At 37.6% G+C, this 19,945-nt stretch overlaps 1 protein-coding gene across 1 annotated transcript in view; it reads left to right on the forward strand.

Annotated features, from left to right (window-relative positions):
- KCNIP4 (potassium voltage-gated channel interacting protein 4) overlaps positions 1-19,945 on the forward strand; it is a gene marked incomplete at its 5' end in the record, with an annotated part of 1,198,624 nt that overhangs the window by 267,391 nt on the left and 911,288 nt on the right. The window lies entirely within an intron of this gene.

A 19,945-nucleotide genomic window follows, 5' to 3' on the forward strand; every position in this document is an offset into this window, starting at 1 on the left:
AAACCAACTTGTGCTTAGATTTCCGAAAGCAGAGGACAGCGATCTCTTGTGGGTTTAGCCAAGGAGAGGCGAGGACAAAGAGCAACCTAGGTGAGGCAGTAAGCTTTCAAAATATGCTCCTTTGAAGAAAATTAGAGGGAGAGAAGCCGATGAGAGGGAAGCCAAACAAGGAAGGTAAGAAAGCATCTGGGAGAAAGAGGATCAGTGGGATTATTTGCAGGAGAAGGAAGTTTTGCTGAAAAGCCAATTGCTTACACGACCAGATTGCTGCAGAAACTACCAGCAAAGCAAGCCCACCAGAAGGTTCTGTTCCTTGTCCAGGGAAGTGCTTCTGTGGCTTACTGAGCGAATCAGGCAGTGAATCATTTAAGTGCCTGTTCTCATTTCATTTCTACCTGCTTGGATCTGTCTTCACTCTCTGATGTGCATTAATTTCATTCCCTTTTGAGCTCTCATAGTACAAGTTGTCTATCCCCCATTGTTCAGCATTTAATTAGTCATCAACACTGTATTAACAGATTCAGGTGTTAGAGGTGTATCTCAAGTAGACCTGAGTCTTCTAAGTGACATAAATATATTTAATTCTCCAGCTCTACCCTAACACAGTGTTTACTGTATATCTGTTCAAAAATATAGATTTGTGGGAGGATATTATAAGTAAATATCAGTTTCTTTCTCCATATAATTTAATGTGTTCCTTTCTGACTCACATTACTGGACTTAAAATGAGGGCACTTGAGCACCCCATGGGGAGCCTAGCCCACGGTGCCAAACCTAGGATATGGTGGGAGTAAGATATAAAACTAGATTTGGCAGAATCCAAACTATATCTTTGTTTCATTATACAATTCTCCCTTCTCAAACTCAAGCTCACTCTGAAGAGCTGTGTGATGACTTTAATTCTCAGCTCAAACATCATCTTAGTAAGTCATTTCCTGACCATCCAATCCAAAATAACCCCTCCTACAGTGACTTTCTTTTATATCACCTTTCTGAAATTTCTTTTACAGATAGGGTGGCCAAAATTGGGACATTTTGGAGAGTAAAAAGAGGCAATCTTAATAATCACAGCAAGAATATAGGCACAAACCAAGACTGTCACAGACAGACTGGGATATATGGTCACCTTTTCCACGGAAATGACCATGATCTAAAATAATTTAGATTATTTACAAGTGTCTGTAAAACTGGGATCTGAACTTCTTTTTAAGGATCCTGTTTGTTTTATTCATATTGTAATCTAGTGTGTAGACCATGCCTGGTGCATAATAAATGATTAATAAGTAGTCATTGGATGTTTGACCAAGTTGCACACCACTGTATTTTAGGGGACAAAGCTACCACATCTTATACCGCTGTTTCACTACATGTCTTCCCCAAAGTTGGTCGGGTTGTGATGGTTTGCCTATATCACTTCTTCAGATCTCAGCTATGTCAGCTACTCATTGTAATCTCTGCTGTAGTTCTGCTTTCTTATCTCTGCCCAGTACTTCTTCCCATTATAGAAACTGCTGTAGATAATCCAGAGCCCTGGAAGTCTGAATTCTCTCTAATTGTACACAAAGGAGTTATAACTACACATTTTCAAATAAGAGTAGGTGATGTATATTTTCTCATTTGTTTCAAAAGTCATATATCCTATGAGAGATTTATATATAAAGTTCTATATATTTGTATTTTCTCATTTTTCTACAGTGAACATAGTATATGTGCAATGATTGCACTTTAATATTTTTAATAATATAGAAATTTCTAGGTTCTTTCAATCTTTAGCTATGGTAAACCTGTTGGAACAAAAGGATACCACCTTGGATGTACTGTAATTGTATATGTATGTGTGTGTGTGTATATATATATATATATATATATATATATATATATATATACACACACACACACGCAATTGTATATACCTATATTTATATGTATAGATATGTGTATGTATATATATATATAAATTATCAGGATTTCAGTTGATCTGTCCTGTATCTGCAGTTTTCTTCTCTAGCTTGTATATACGTTTGAGAAAGTTTTAATTTCCCCTAGCTCAGTATTATCACCTCTACAATGGGAAGATTTCCATTTTGCAAATTTACCAGGTTAAGATAAGGGTTTTAAAGCCTACTAAATCAGTCGTGTTCCTCTTCTGTAATACACCCTTGAGATACACAGAGCCTGTTTTATTATGGGGTATACATAAAAGAGTTTCCTAAACATTTTGCAATTCCCTGAGCCAAACAAAAGTCAAAAGGCTTCAAAGAGCTGTAAAGCCAGTTCTATAAACGGCTTTTAGAACTTTAAAGATCAGTTTTGTGCTGTGTCTACTAAAGATTCCCCAAGGGAAACTATACAGCCAACTGCTGGGCATATACCCAAATACATGCAAATGTGTCATCCAGTGATGCCCTCCTAGCCCATCTCCAAGTAAAGGCTTAGTCTTTGACCTTAGAAGGTTAAAAACCTTGTTCAAGTTCAAAATAGTGAAGGTGCACAACACACTGACAATAATAGAAACAATATTATGTAGATTATGCTACTTACATAAATAGTTTTGTAGGTATATGCTATTGGATCATAGACGTGTAAAATCTCAATGGATCATAAAAATTAATACCACCAGGGAGTGTTTTAGTAGAATTCAAAGAGGGAATCCACTTTGTGCCGGTGGCAAGAGAGACATTCTTAGCAGTGGTGGCGTTTAAGCTGGGTTTTAGTAGCTATGGGCTTGGAGATGCTGAATTGGCAACTGGACCTTCGAGTAAGAACACAGAAAGAGAGGAAGGGGATATATAGAGATAATGTATTGTTAGGTTTCATTTATCCAGCAGGTACTTGTGAAGTATGTACCCTCTTGGTTGGCACTATTCTTGGAACTTGGAATACATCATACAAGCAAAAGATCATTGCCCTCGTATAGCAGAGAGTTGGATAATAATCATGCTAAGTTGATTAATTAAATAGCATGTTAGTGGGTGATAAAGTGCTCTGGGTAAAAATAGAACAAGTTCAGTGGGTTTGTGAAGGCTGTGGAAGTTAGGCTGTATGTTAGTTTGCTAGAGCTTCCATAACAAAATATCACAGATTTGGTGTATTAAACAACAGAAATGTATTTCTCACAGCTCTGGAGGCTGGAAGACCAAAATCAAGGTGCCAGCTGGGTTGGTTTCTCCTGAGGCCTCCTTCCCTGGTTTGCAGGTGGCTGCCTTCTCATTGTGTCCTCACGTGCCCTCTGCTGTCTGACGGCAGGCCTCTGATATCTTCCTTTGTGTCCAAATTTCCTCTTCTTATAAAGGCAGTAGTCAAACTGGATTAGGCCTTGCTCAAATGGCCTCATTTAACTGAATCACCTCTTTAAAGACCTTATCTGCAAATACAGTCACATTCTGAATCTGAAGTACTGGAGGTTAGGGCTCCAACATACCAATTTTAGGAGAACATAATCAACCCATAACAGCGTGGTTAAAATTTAAATAGAGTGGTCAGGATAGACTCTTTGAGAGAATGATGTGAGATCAAAATCTTGAAGCAAGCAAGACAGCCATGGAAACATATGAGGAAACAGATTCCAGGCAAAGAGACCAGCCAGTGCAAAGGCCCTGGGGCAGGCTTGTGTTCAGTGTGTTCAAGGAACAGAAAGCAGGTTAGTAAGCTGGAGCAGAGCAAAACCAATGAGAGTAACTGAAGTAATTGGAGATAAAGGCAGAGAAACAAAGAAGACCAGGCTGTATAAGGTTTTATATGGGCCATGGTGAAGACCTGAATGTTTGCTCTGAGTGGAACTGAGAGCCATTGCAGGATTCTGAGAAGGAGTTAAATTCAATCATGCTAATCACTGGCTGCTCTTTTGAGATGTACAGTAGAGCAGGTGTCAGCAAACTACAGCCCATGGAGCAATCTAGCCTGTTGCCTGTTTTTGTATGGTCCATTAACTAAGAATTGTTTCTACATTAAGTGGTTGAAAAAAAAATCACAAGAAGAATAGTATTTCATGACACAGGAAAATTATATAAAATTCAAATTTAGTATCCAAAAATAAAGTTTTAGTGGAACTCTGCTCATTCATTACATACCCCTATGGCTGTTTTTGTGTTATAATGATAGAGTTGAATAGTTGTAAGGGAAACTTCTAGGCCTACAAAGCCTATGGCATTTACCCTCTGACCCTTCCTGAGTAAGTCTCTGACCCCTGCTAGAGAGGGTCAAGGACAGAAACAGGTGGAAAATGGTCAAGGATAGAAACAGAGTGATGGCTCCAATCAGGATTGTAACTTTGGAGGCCACAGTGGAAGTTGGACAGCATTTTTAGTGAAGCAAAGCGTTTGGGACAAATAATTGGAAATGTGCATTGGGGAGAAGTTGTAGGGTTTGAATGCACTGCAGTGAAACAGGATATTCTGCAGGCCTTTGAACAGAGGTATGCCACCATTTTAGCAGTGTCTTAGGAAGCCTAGTTGGCACAGGTGGCTACAGGGGACTGACTGCGATGGTGAAGGCAGGAGGTTCCAATGGCCTGGAAATGGAGAGACAATGACAGTAAAAAAGGTAGGTTCAAGAGCACACTGAACAAATTGAGCAGCTTTTCCATTTTCTGTGCCAGAGAGGAACCTTCTGTGATAATATAGCAGTTTTCAAACAACTTTAAAAATATCTTGAAGTGCTAGAGTAGTAGTATTCTAATTATATATCCTTTGAGTTAAAATAAAGTTCTTCAAGTGAGTCAGGCTGGATGCCTTTTACAATTTAGACCTTTGGATGTGTGATATTGAAAATATAGACTCAAAAGAAGACCATTAGTAATCCGTGAGTGGTCTGAGGAGCTCCCAACATGGATTTCCAGTGTATTTGATTTGTGTTTATTGATTAAAAGCAAAAATCTTTAACTTTGCTTTTCTGTTTTGTTCTATGAGCTACTTTTATAATTCTCAACCTTATTTTTAAAGTACTTCTATAGATATCCATTATCTTTGCTAAGCTATTTGAGTCATGTTTTTTTTCCATATGTATTTTGGAAGATTGATGGGTGAAAGGACATTTAACTCAATTTTGTGTTCCTTAAATCATCTCAATCATATATATTCACAGAGAACTCTGCTTCTTCCTTAAAAATAACCCTTTATTGTTATAAAGTGTGATTGTAATATTAATTATATAATCTTAGCTGGAATATTTAAAGAAATACTCAGTATTTCATGTATTATGTCCAAAGTTATACAAGTTTGCTTCCTAATATGTATATTCCAACTTTACTGAGCCCCATGTTTCCAAATGCAAGTGATGATAAGTAAGGCTAAAACACAAAACACTCAAATATAAGAATAGAGTGGGCTAAAATCTTATAAATCTTCTTTAAGAAATAAAAAGTTACAAAACATAAAATAGACCTCAAACTCAGAGATGATTTATTCATAAATGAAGGAGTATAACATTCCTTGAATGAATATATTCCTGTTAACAGGCTCTTTCAGACATAGCTATATTCTGAATTTGGACTAGTTGAAAGAAGCATGAAATATCTCTGCTGCAATGAGAAGAGGAACATAGGATCTCCTGTTCATCTAAAAATAATCATTCTTTACCAAAAATACAGAGGTGGTAGATTATCCTTGCTAGGATTTCCAAGAGAAGAGTCATTTTCTGGAGAAGATTTGAGGATGACTTATCCATGTTATGATGTGACTTTGGAAATTGCCACTCTTAAATTTATATGCAGATAGTTGAGTTAGGAAGATGATAAAACTCATTTTATATTTTCTGGTTTATCTTTGTTAAAAGGGGGGTTCTTACTATGTCTTAAAAGTTGCCAAACTCTGGGAACTGAAAGTGTCACAAATATTGATAATGAAAAGAGTCAGTGAAGACAGTGCGCTCCAGAGTCTAGAAATGAGAGGCAGTGACTTTCCAATCCATTCTCATCATTTGGCAGAGGAACCGGAGGCCCCAGGAGGCCAAGTCCATTGAGTGCCTTGATGCTTGGCATACTTGTATCAGCATATCTTTGTTGTTGGACCAGATTTACCTAACAATTTAGTGACCATGCTCAGGCTAAAACTCCATTCTCAGCCTGAGAACCCCTTTTCTTTCTGTAGCATCTAGTTTACAAGTTCTCCAAGTGTGTAGCTTACATTGGTAGATGTAAGCTGACTTCACATGGCACTCAAACTTGATGTTAAAGAACAGTTGGATCACATAATAAGGAATTAGCCCTTTTATGTTTTCTTTCAGTCTTTTTATATCATCAGTGGACATCCTTGAGTTACTACAAATGTATCTTTATCACCACACAAAAACCTGTGACTCAAGTTTTAACAAGAGAGCAAGGCAAGAAGATACATCTAAATTTTTTGAGACCATACTCTCATTTTGTTTGAAGGTATTTTATGGATTTCTTCCATTTATGGCAAAATAATAATTTTATGAGAATGAAATTTGTATTTTATAATATATTTATTTAACTAACACTGATTTATTTTTAAAACATCAATCTAGAGGCTACACAGATACACTAAAACTCATGAAGGACGTAGTAGGTGGAACACAGATGCTACACAACTCTGAATGGGGTCCACAGATGACCGAGCATTAGAGACATTTCTCTAGACATGACCAAGTCTGTCATATCTGGAGATGCAAGTGGTACAGTATAGGGTGAAAACGCCTGGAATAGGAGCAAGAAGACACATTCTAGCTCTTGATTTATTAAGTAGGAATACTCAATCGAAGCTTCATTTCTCAGAGGTACAGTAGAGGAGATTACATTTGGGAACAGCTAAGTGTACTGCAGCTCTGCTTTCTAAAATAATTTGCAAAAGTGATAACACCACTGTCTTCAAGATGTAATATTCAAAACAATTACAGAACATTACCCACTCATCATAACCATTAGAGACTAAATTGCCCCAATAATCACAGTACACTATTACTGCTTCAAAGTTACTTTTACTCAGAAGTATACAGATCATTTTATCCTTCCAGAAAGCTTATATGAATTAGATGTAGAAAAAAACCCACACCCATGATCCTATAGAAGATGTAGAAAAGTGCATGGTGTGCATACACAGATACACACGCACATACATTAAATCTTGCTTGATCTGTGAACTTCCATGTCTGCCAGGGCCAAGTTTCTGGTTATTACTGTAAGAAAAGATTTAGGGGAGGCTCTAACTCAATAAATATAGCAAAAAGCTGTAAGTATTGCTTTAAATCTGCTGGCAAGTCATTAATATTCTCCACTCTAAATCCGATTTGTTGGTAGAATTTTTAATGCTAAAGTGTTTAAAAGATTGAGTCTGCTGATAGGACACAGTTTTATCTTCATTTCTGTTTCTGAACACTCCTTGCAAGTCATAGAATATGTGCTGGTGTCTTTGAGTCTGAAAATGAGTTGGGATTTTTAAAACTATAAAAGCATGTGTACAGTGATTTGTTGGTTAACTTCCATGAAAAATTTAACTGGGTCTTCAGTGACATTGAATACAACTCAGTCAAGTAGAAATGATGGACCAAGTAATGATTAGATAGTGTTTAATACTTACGCTGAAATCATCTGTTTAAAAAGAACTGTTTAAAGTTGGCTATTTATTTGGAATAACATAGGGGAATAGTTCATAACCATTATCATTAGTTCGCTCAGTATATACAGTACATTAGTATTATACTAATTGCTGACTCAAGATTATAATAATGGTTTTAAAGAGATTACACTTCTCAAATATGAAATTGTTTACATATTTTTAAAAAAAAATTTGGCAGAGGTATAAATTAAATTTTTAGAATGTAGGATTTGGAATAAGGTCTTATAATAATGTTGTTACATTAAAGAGAGAATTCTCTCTTTTTTTCCTTTTTGATCTTCCATTAAAAAATAAATCCATTCTTATTGTTATAGCCTATTTGAATTAACTTTCTGTCCTCATAAAGTTATTTATATTTTTGTTATTAATGGTCACCTCTGTAACTGTTATAATTTATTCAAGATTAAGCTAGTTAGTGTCATTGTAGAAGACGGTATATCTTCATCAACTAAGGGAACTGAGAGGATTAAAGAAAATAATATGAAATAACACGTACTTCTGAGTCATTTTGAGTAGACACACTCAACAATTGTGGCCATAGACAGGTAATTTAAACTTTCTTATTACTTACTTCATAGAGCAGTTTTCTTTGTGAGCAGCACTTTATAACTTGAGAGATGCTATGTAAATGCTACTGGCCTCCAGTGATTTCTACCGTCTGGTGTTCACACCCTCAGGTAGTTCCTTCCCACATTGTACAAGTACCAGGGTTGATCTGTGTGACCATTACAATACAGAAGACATGATGGTTGTCACTTTCAAGATTAGGTTATAAAAGATGCTATGGCTTTCACTGAAGTCACTCCCAGTCTCTGTTGGATCTCTTTGGGGAAGCCGGTGGCCATGTCGTGAGGTCAGTCTACGGAGAAACACACGTGGTGAGGAAGTGAGGCCTCCTGTCAATAGCCATGGGAGTGTACCATCTTGGAAGCAGATCCTCTGGCCTTGTCAAACCTTCAAATGCTGGCAGCCCTATGTCTTTGATGGCAACCTCATGAAAGACCCTCAGCCAGAACCACCCAGGTAAACCACTTGCAAAGTCCTGGCCCACTGGAAACTGTGCAATAAATGTTTACTGTTTTAATCCACTAAATTTGTTACCCAGTGACAGATAATGAGGACATTGTTGTTATCCCAAAAGTCACCCGCCCTCCCTCCAACCCTTATAAGGAGCCTTATGGTATCTGAACTAGACAGAAACAAATTAGAAAGCAAACATACCTACCAACAAATATATGCTAGGCTGATAAAAACAAAACGCGTGTTTAATATACACTGACTTTTTTTTCTCTCCTAGTGATAAGTAAGTTGTGATCGGAAGGTTTTTACTCAAAGTCCCCAACAATTCTAGGAATGGGTGCTATTATCCCTCTTCTCAAAGGAGGAAACCACAACTGGCAGAGGTTAAGGAATGATCACAGGACAGAGATGGTGCAGAGATATATCTTAAATCAGATCTCTCCTATCCCTGCCTTATATGTTAAGTAAGCAACAATCAAGCTCTAAGAGAAGGTCTATGAAGTACACAGCTTTACTGCAGCGTTCTTAGTACATCTAGGAGAATTTATTTACTTCAAGCTTCAGGACTGGGCTCCAAGAGGATGTGTTTGCTTGAAGTATGGCCTTTGAGTGAGAGGGGCATTTCTGGGGTTTCATTCAGCTTTGTAAGTATCTAACTTTCTTCCTGGAAATCATTAGACCTTTAAAACGAATACTTATTTTTGCAAGCTATTTGGGTTTGTTCCTGCCCTCCCCCACCCCTGCCCCCAACATATGCATTGCAGCCTAGGTATCAGGCTGGTACTCTGGTGTAGAGCTCAAAGCCTTGTAACACCTCTGCTTCTGAGTAATGTTAGCAGAAGGGGATCCATAAATCATATAGATCCATTAATAGCAAGAGAAAAATGATGAAGTATAGCCGGGAGAAAAACTGGATTCTGCTGACAGTTGAAATGTGATGAAGATTCTGTGAAATGGAGTTAACATAGGAAGAATGTCCACATAGAAAATAACTCTAAATGGGCCAATGGTGGGAATTTTCCACAAATTTACTTGACCTCCATTATAATTCTAAAGTAGATCCAAATCACTCTGTGATGGGAATTATATTGGGCACCCAAGCAGAAGGAAGAGTCTTCCAAAAACAGGCTATTGGCTTCTGAAAAATTGACACGCTATCAGTCACGGCACTTCAGAATCTTCTATATCTCTGTATGAATTTCTTAAATGTGGCTGACTATATCTGAAGAGTATCTGTTTGCTTTCATAGCCAACCATTCTTGTTAGATTTGGGGAATTCAGTAAGCTCTGACTGTTCATAATTCAATATCTTAGTGACACATTTTTAGGTTTCTAAATTAGTTTTATGAGGCATGTGATAAAAATAAAATCAAAATCTGTTGAACACTTATGGTGCTCAGTCAACTCTGAATATGACCTGTAAGAAACAGAGTAGAAACAAAATGACACCAAGTGACCCATTTTTATTTCATTTTTTTAAACATCTTTATTGGGGTATACTTACTTTACAATGGTGTGTTAGTTTCTGCTTTATAACACAGTGAATCAGCTATACATATACATATATCCCCATAGCTCCTCCCTCTTGCGTCTCCTTCCCACCCTCCCTATCTCACCCCTCTAGGTGGTCACAAAGCACCGAGCTGATCTCCCTGTGCTATGCGGCTGCTTCCCCCAGTTATGTTTTACATTTGGTAGTGTATATAAGTCCATGCCACTCTCTCACTTCGTCCCAGCTTACTCTTTCCCCTCCCCATGTCCTCAAGTCCATTCTCTACGTCTGTGTCTTCCTGTCCTGCCCCTGGGTTCTTCAGAACCATTTTTTTTCTAGATCCCATATATATGTGTTAGCATATGGTATTTGTTTTTCTCTTTCTGACTTACTTCACTCTGTATGATAGACGCTAGGTCCATCCACTTCACTACAAATAATTCAATTTCATTTCCTTTTATGGCTGAGTAATATTCCATTGTATATATGTGCCACATCTTCTTTATCCATTCATCTGTCGATGGACACTTAGGTTGCTTCCATGTCCTGGCTATTGTAAATAGAGCTGCAGTGAACACTGTGGTACATGACTCTTTTTGAATTATGGTTTTCTCAGGGTATATGCCCACTACTGGGATTGCTGGGTCATATGGTAGTTCTATTTTTAGTTTTTTAAGGAATCTCCGTACTGTTCTCTATAGTGACTGTATCAATTTATATTCCCACCAACAGTGCAAGAGGGTTCCCCTTTTTCCACACCCTCTCCAGCATTTATTGTTTGTAGATTTTTTGATGATGGTCATTCTGACTGGTGTGAGGTGATACCTCATTGTAGTTTTGATTTGCATTTCTCTAATGATTAGTGATGTTGAGCATCCTTTCATGTGTTTGTCAGCAATCTGTATGTCTTCTTTGGAGAAATGTCTGTTTAGGTCCTCTGCCCATTTTTGCATTGGGTTGTTTGTTTCTTTGATATTGAGCTTCATGAGATGCTTGTATATTTTGGAGATTAATCCTTTATCAGTCTTCCTTTGCAAATATTTTCTCCCATTCTGAGAGTTGCCTTTTCATCTTGTTTATGGTTTCCTTTGCTGTGCAAAAGCTTTTAAGTTTCATTAGCTCCCATTTTTCTTTTTTGGTTTTATTTCCATTTCTCTAGGAGGTGGGTCAAAAAGGATCTTGCTGTGATTTGTATCACAGAGTGTTCTGCCTATGTTTTCCTCTAAGAGTTTTATAGTGTCTAGCCTTACATTTAGGTCTTTAATCCATTTTGAGTTTATTTTTTGTATATGGTGTTAGGGAGTGTTCTAATTTCATTCTTTTATGTGTAGCTGTCCAGTTTTCCCAGCACCACTTATTGAAGAGGCTGTCTTTTCTCCATTGTATATTCTTGCCTCCTTTATAAAAGATAAAGTGACCATATGTGCATGGGTTTATCTCTGGGCTTTCTATTCTGTTCCATTGATCTATATTTCTGTTTTTGTGCCAGTACCATACTGTCTTGATTACTATAGCTTTGCATTATAGTCTGAAGTCCAGGAGCCTGATTCCTCCAGCTCCATTTTTCTTTCTCAAGATTGCTTTAGCTATTCGGGGTCTTTTGAGCTTCCATATAAACTGTGAAATTTTTTGTACTAGTTCTGTGAAAAATGCCATTGGTAATTTGATAGGGATTGCATTGAATCTATAGATTGCTTTGGGTAGTATAGTCATTTTCACAATGTTGATTCTTCCAATCCAAGAACATGGTATATCTCTCCATCTATTTGTATCATCTTTAATTTCATCTTTAATTTGTATCATCTTTAATCAGTGTCTTATAGTTTTCTTCATACAGGTGTTTTGTCTCCTTAGATGGGTTTATTGCTAGGTATTTTATTCTTTTTGTTGCACTGGTAAATGGGAGTGTTTCTTTAATTTCTCTTTCAGATTTTTCCTCATTAATGTATAGGAATACAAGAGATTTCTGTGCATTAATTGTGTATCCTGCTACCTTACCACATTCATTCATTAGCTCTAGTATTTTTCTGGTAGCATCTTTAGGATTCTCTATGTATAGTATCATGTCATCTGCAAACAGTGACAGCTTTACTACTTCTTTTCCAATTTGGATTCCTAAAGAAAAAGAATGATTAAACTAGTGGCAAATAAAACACATTACTAAAAATTTTTGAGAACTTTTTATTCATAAAGTTCTACTTATTTTATCAGATGTGGTTCAAAATTTAAATTAAATATAATTCATCTTAGTCTTCATATTTAATGGAAATGTTGTATTTCAGCATTAAGAAATATATTTTATGTGTTACAGTCTCATCATTTCAGATGTGTGTCTTGTTCATCTTGGTAGCAAATCCTAAGTGAAGATTAGTTTACTACCAATGAAAAAAATTGGAATCCTACCAGTTATGGATATTTTCTTCAGAAAAATAACAATATTTTAGCATAGACAAATTCTATCATGGAAGATTAGAAAACTTATATTTAAGGATTATTCAAAATAAGATTGTCATGAAAAATTTAATATCTTCTACAGTATCGTAAGTGATTCATAAAGAGCAACCTTAGATTACAAAGAATACTGGTAATGCGTGCCCAGGAAAAGAACATGGCAGAGGTGACTGTTCTGCTCACAGATTTTACTTTGAAAATCTCCATCTTTACCCAAATAGATCCTTTATCTATAACACAGAACAAAACAGGGGCAAGAGATTTAACTCTGAATGGTTTTCAACTTTGGGGTTTATGTTCATGAAAAGTTCCATGTTTGGCAAAAGAATAGTGGTGAGATTATGGTAATGGAGAAAAAATAAGTCGTGTAAATATGAATATGAAAATATGAAAATTGACCTCTCTTGGCCTTGGTTTCTCCCTCAGTAAACAGCATAATGAGCAAGAATATGGACTCTGGACCAGACTGCCTAATTCAAAACCTTTTTTTGCACCCAAAGTCTATATAACTTTGGGATTTAATCTCTCTATGCCTCAGTTTCTTCATCTGTAAAATGGGAACGGTAAAAGCCTTTGTCTCACAGTGCTATTATGAGAATTAAATGAGTAATACAAAAAGTGCTTTAAACCACACTTGCTTATATGAGTGTTTGTTGAGGGATTCATATGTAATGATGACATGAAAAAGAAAAAAAATATTTTGGAAGTCCTGACATAAGCAGGTACTCAAGCAATGTGGATTCTTCCTCTCTCCTCCGCTCACCCTCTCTCTCTCTCCCTCTCTCTCTCTCTCTCTCTCTCCCCCTCTCCTTCTCCCCCTCCCTCCACATATATATATATATGTGGGTGTGTGTGTGCACACGTGTGTGTAAGAAATGTATATGTACGTCTATGAAAAAATATAGACTTCATTAGTTCTAGGCTTGAATTTAGCTCCCAAGTCAAACCAGATTAGCAGATTTTATAAACCAACCCACCAAGATTGCTGTATTGGTCAGAGAAATGCATTCTCCTTCAGCTGTTAGAGATCAGTAGGCCAAGACAGACTCCTCAGAAAAGGTTGCTATTTAGACCATGCTTCTGCTTAATATTTTAGAAGCAGCGTTGCTTAGCTTGAAAGGTAATATCTTTAGTTGCACTGTCCTTTGATTAATTTTATATATGTTTGGAGGACACACATTGACTTGTGTCTGAAGTGGTTCCCTGTGGTCAACAACAGTGGTCATCATAGTGTTGATTATCTGCCTTACAAGTAAAAAAAAAAAAAAAAAAAGAAATAGATATAGATAGAACATACTCCTTAATATGTATGTCTTTATTTATTATACACATAACTACTCTACTAAAATATTGTGTATATTATAAAAATACAAAAATTAAAATGTAAAATATTGAGATAGACATTAAATATTTAAACATTTTAATTAACAAAACAAAACTTTTGTGTATTAAAATTTTAGGAAAATTATATATCATTATGTTATTTCTTGAATATAATAATAACAGAATATTTATAATAACCTTAGTGAGAGCAATATGATTATACCTTCTTAATTATTTTTGAAAATCTTGATTTTACTTTGGCTTGGGTTTTTTTTTTTTTCTATTAGTTCCAAACTTCTTTTTTTTTTGTTTTTTTTGTTTTTTTTTGTTTTGTGGTACGCGGGCCTCTCCCTGTTGTGACCTCTCCCACTGCGGAGCACAGGCTCCGGATGTGCAGGCTCAGCGGCCATGGCTCACGGGCCCAGCCACTCTGCGGCATGTGGGATCTTCCCGGACCGGGGCATGAACCCGTGTCCCCTGCATCAGCAGGTGGACTCTCAACCACTGTGCCACCAGGGAAGCCCCCCAAACTTAGTTTTAAGTTCAGTATAGTCTGTACTTGCTTTCAATGGTTGAAAAAGTTCTCACATACATGTGTATCAAAATGAAAGAGCACAACACACCTCCCACTTACTGAACATAATAAGTATTTTCCCTTGTATCCCTGCCTTCATACAGCAGTTGTTAAAAGTCCACATCATGTATGTAGGGTAAATTTCATTTTTAAGATACAGAATGTAATGCTAGTGTCCATAGCATCTGATCTGAATAAATCATTTATGTCTGATATGAATAAATCATTTCCTTTACCTGCCATTTGACTGAAAGCAAGATCTTGCCAGGAGCAGAAGCGTCACCTCTGCCATGTTCTTGTCCTGCGTGTGCATCATGAGTATTGTTTACAATCCAAGCTTTCTTTTTACGAATCATTTATTTTTATTGTTTCTTTTGTGAGTGTGAACTGCAATGGAATAACACCGAATAATGTGGTATATAAACCGACCTAACCAGGCACACACAAACTAGAAGACTTTGCAGTATGTTGAGTGTGAGGGTGCCTCACTGCACAGCGTGTGCCACTATATAGCTGTCTCTCCTATCAGGTACTTCTGTGCTTTACTGGCATACAATCAATGCACCCATTAAGGGTTAGTGCAATTTAATTGTCTTTTAAAAATAAATAGAAACATTATTCATAATAGTTAATAGTGTTTTCTTCCCACACCCATTGTAGAGACAACCAATGTATGGAATAAGGAAGCAGTAATTGTCGTCTCATCTTTTTGTGGAATAAGACTTAGCTGTGCTGTGCACATAGGCAATCATTGTGGATTTGAAAGTTTAATACAAAAACATAAAATCATGTCTGGGCACATGGTTATTGTGTGAAATCACACAGCACCCTATGCAAACTCTTATCATAGTGTAATTGTTATAGTCTATCCCTGGTTCTTTCTCCAGCGTCCTCCCTCATGTAGCCCAACCCCAAAACCAGGAGCCCAATAAGGGTAGTGATTATTGTTTATATACTATGTCTTTAATTCGAGCAAAGCACAGTGAAGATTTTCAATAGATCTTTTTTTTTTTTTTTTTTTTTTTTTTTTTGCGGTACGCGGACCTCTCACTGTTGTGGCCTCTCGCGTTGCGGAGCACAGGCTCCAGATGCGCAGGCTCAGCGGCCATGGCTCACTGGCCCAGCCGCTCCGCAGCATGTGGGATCTTCCTGGACTGGGGCATGAACCCATGTCCCCTGCATCAGCAGGCGGACTCTCAACTACTGTGCCACCAGGGAAGCCCCAATAGATCATTTTTGAATTGCTGAACATGTGAAATCAAGAATAGAGGTGGCCGGGGCTACAGAGAAATATGTATGATCCCCGTAGACAAGTGTGGTCTGCATATTTGTGTCCCTGCCAAATACATGTTGAAATATTCATGACCAGTGTGATGGTATTAAGAGGTGGGACCTTTGGGGGATGTTTAGATCTTGAGGGTGGAGCCCTTATGAGTGGGATTAATGCTCATATAAAAGAAGCCTCACAAAGCTCCCTAGCCCTTTCCATGGGCAGCACCATCTATGAGCCAGGAAGTGAGCCTTTGTCAGCCACCACACTGAATCTACCAGTGCCATGATCTTGGACCTCCCAGCCTCCAATACAGTGAGAAATAAATGTATATTATTTATAAGCTACCTAGTCTGTGGTATTTTGTTATAGCAGCTCAAATTAACTAAGACAGGCCTATGAAATCATGAAAGCTTTCTGCAGCTTTTACCTTTTATGTCTTACCATCTCTTTATTCCATGAAAGACCTGAAGGAATGTCTAAAGGAGTTTCCTTTATCGTTTTTTTATGTAAAAGACAGCTTTGGCATTTTCACTTAATGACTATAAAACTGCTCTGAGGAAGTACTATGTGAAACACAGAGATTAGTATTGTTAATTTAATGCAGTAAGCTTAGAGTCTTTATAAGATACCATCTCCTTTTGAACTTTATGTTCAAATCAGTGGAGACCAGAGCAGAGTTTTTTTCCCGAAGAATATTAACTTTGCTACTTCATATGTTAAGCAAATAGAAAAGGCAGAGAAAATACAAATACTTGGGCTCTAACACTGGCATAAATTACACTGATATATGGGAAAGGAGGCCTTTTTTGATTTGTTTTTTTCTCATAAACTGCTGGGGAAATTGGATGAACTTGCTCTATAGATAATGGATACAGTAATGTGGAGAGATGATCTGCTGCAATGATGCATTTGCAGATGCTCTAATGAGGTAAAGATCTAGCTCAATTGATGACATAAAGAAAACAAAAGTTATTATCGACAAAGTACCATATATCTTACCGTCAAGCTGTTCCTCTAAATCAGAGAGAAGCAGTGTTACCTCAGTGCATTATGCTCTCATCTTAAAAAAGTAACAAAGCTGAGACATTCCAGTTTATTCTTATGCATTCACTTTGAAAAGTAATCTCTTATTTTGGCTCCAGTAAAATGTTTGAAAGGACTCTGATATTCTTCTATAGGCAGGAACCACAGCCGTGTAGGTACAGTCAGAGAAATGCTTGGAGCAAAATGGCGGCCAGAGAAAATAAATAAGCCTTCGTCACTGATAGTTTTGACATTAATAAGTCTGTCTTTTACTACATAAATTTTAATAAATTATCTTTTATTTACATTTTACTACAGCTGATATTAAAGTAAGTTTTTACCCGCCTCAATCCACAATAACTGAAAATGACAAAAGACAGAGAGGGACTCCATCTGTCAGGGGACAGATGAGGACTTCAAGGCTCATCCCTGCACAAGTTTTGCTATGGGGTTGATATGCTTTTATGATTTACCTTCTGACCCATTGCAAACAGCATCTCATAATGCTCCTAAAAGAAATTCCATTGTATGAAAAGCCATCTGACTGTGTGCCTGTTTGTCTAGTGGATACTCCATTTTAAATTTCCATATCTGCAATTCTTAGTGTCATGACGTGTTTTTGGCATTAATGTCAATAAGCTTCTACAAAGAATGTGTGTGTGTTTATTTAAAACATAGGAGTGCGGGGGCAAGACTGTGATGGTGAAAGCAATAGTGGCCATTCTTCAGCTTTTCCTGACTTCTTTCCAAGTTTTCAATTTTATTAAGAGTTATGGGCCTCCCTGGTGGCGCAGTGGTTGAGAGTCCGCCTGCCAATGCAGGGGATACGGGTTCGTGCCCTGTTTCGGGAAGGTCCCACATGCCGCAGAGCGGCTGGGCCCATGAGCCATGGCCGCTGAGGCTGCGCCTCCGGAGCCTGTGCTCCGCAACGGGAGAGGCCACAACAGTGAGAGGCCCGCGTACCACAAAAAAAAAATAAAAAGAGTTATGTTTATAACTATGTACTACTTACTATGATATTTTCAGCCCCACACGTTTGTCTTTTATGCTTTCTCTTCCCATTGTCCTTAACTATTGAGGAAAAAGGAGAGTTAACGAGAACACATTTTCCTCTGTCTTATCCAGAGAGGCTCTGGACGTGGGAGAGATCTACAGAAGCTTATAAAATTTCATTTAAGATCCCTTACCTGAATTTTGACAGTTCACTGGCTAATCAGAGAATCAGTAGTAAATTTTTAAAAGAGTGATTTTTCCTTTCTGAAAAATAACAATGGCAGTGATTGATTGAGGTCCTTTATATATACTATTTTATTTAATCTTCACCCAAAAATACTATATGGTAGCCATTAATAGCCAGCCCATGCTGTGGATGAAGAAAGTAAGCATCACTGTGTTTAAATCTGGACCTTCCAAGGTCTGGAGAGCCACGTCATGTTCATTTTTTTTTTTCAGACTCTTGGAATATTAAAAATTCAAGAGGGCTTCCCTGGTGGCGCAGTGGTTGAGCGTCCGCCTGCTGATGCAGGGGACATGGGTTCGTGCCTCGGTCCGGGAAGATCCCACATGCTGCGGAGCGTTTAGGCCCATGAGCCATGGCCCCTGAGCCTGTGTGTCCGGAGCCTGTGCTCCGCAACGGGAGAGGCCACAACAGTGAGAGGACCGCGTACCACAAAAAAAAAAAAAAAAAAAAAATTCAAGAAATACCAAAAACGTCACAAAAATTATTGTGATAATTTTGAAACAATATACGTAACAAAAGAAAAATTTTAACACAAAAACAGTGCAATAAATTTGCACAAAAAAGATTTGCACAAAATTTTCACAGTATGTATATTTTAAAAATTAATCCATAGTGTGTTATAGATGGAACAGTTAGATTAAGGAATAGGGCTTACATTTATATTATGAATATCCTTTTTGAGTCTCTGTGTGTATCTCTGGGAAGAGGCTGAGACACAGGGGAGTAAGTAAGCTTCCCATAGCCACATAGCTAGTAAATAACAAAGCCAAAAGATGAACTGAGGTGTCTGACTCCAGAGTCCATGCTTTTAACGGCTCTGCTAGGCTATTTCCCTAGGGAGGCCCACATCTGAACTTTTTTACTCACCATAAGCCACTTTCAGCTTTCAGATAGCAAGAAGAGGAGAAGAAATATCTATTTGGCTTAAATGTATGATGAGAATAAGTACTTTCTCAGTGTCCTACCATCTTTGTGCCTGCTTAAGTACTAGGTTATAGAGGGCATTTCTTTCAGTGGCCTCTGTTTTTTATTTACAGGTAGACCTACTGAAGAGCATTCATAGGATAATTTGCATGTAACCAGTGCCCAGAGGATAGTGTGGTTTAGGGGCACTAACAATGGATAGGAGCTCAGAGGACCTGGGTTTGAATCTCAGCACTGATGTTCTGTGCCTTGGATTTGTTACCTACAAAATAGTGGTGTTGTAGGGAGATTTCAGAAGCTGTATAAATGTTTCTAACACAGGGACTTCAGTGTATTAGATGTCCAACTGTTCTGGAACGGATTTGGGCAGAGGTTGTCCCAAAGTATGTGTAGAAGTACATGCTATGAGGTTAGTGTGTTCTAAATGGCCTTTCAGAAATGCAGCAGTGTTATACTCAACTCAAGGGTATTAGGCCTTAGCACAAGCAGGGTCATGATCACAGGTTCAAGGCGTATATGGCTCAATTAGCAACACCTAGAAGCTACTTATAAGACTAACCCTACGCCACTGAATGCATACAGAAAGCAGATACAATAGCCTCAAAGTAGTTCCGGCTGGCCTCTGAGCAAGTGGGGAGCATCTGCCATCACAGTGCTCCCAAACTCTTACACCTCCACTCTCCCCCACCCCCCACTGTGGGCCAGGGTCAGTTTTCCATCATCAGGAGACTATCATGAAACTCTCTACCTTACAGTTTGCCAAAAGGGTTTTAAAAAAGAAGGTGACAGTCACCTTGATATGATATGCATTTTAATGTCATCCATGTATACTTTCTTTTCTTAAAAGGATCAAGAATGAAAATGAGTTAGGAACTAGTATTGACAAGGGCACATTAACTGTTTAAAAACTCATTTAAAATCATTTTATAAGTCTTGTTGAGAAGAATTGCTTTTTCTTTTTCACTGATATTCCTAAAATAGCACTCGCTCTGGGGTCTTAACCTCCTCCCACTTGCCTGCCCCAAATAAGGCTGTTTTGAAACATTTTCTG

The sequence above is a fragment of the Mesoplodon bidens genome, assembly GCF_964165515.1.
Source record: "Mesoplodon bidens genome assembly, chromosome: 1".
Lineage (NCBI taxonomy): Eukaryota > Metazoa > Chordata > Mammalia > Artiodactyla > Ziphiidae > Mesoplodon > Mesoplodon bidens.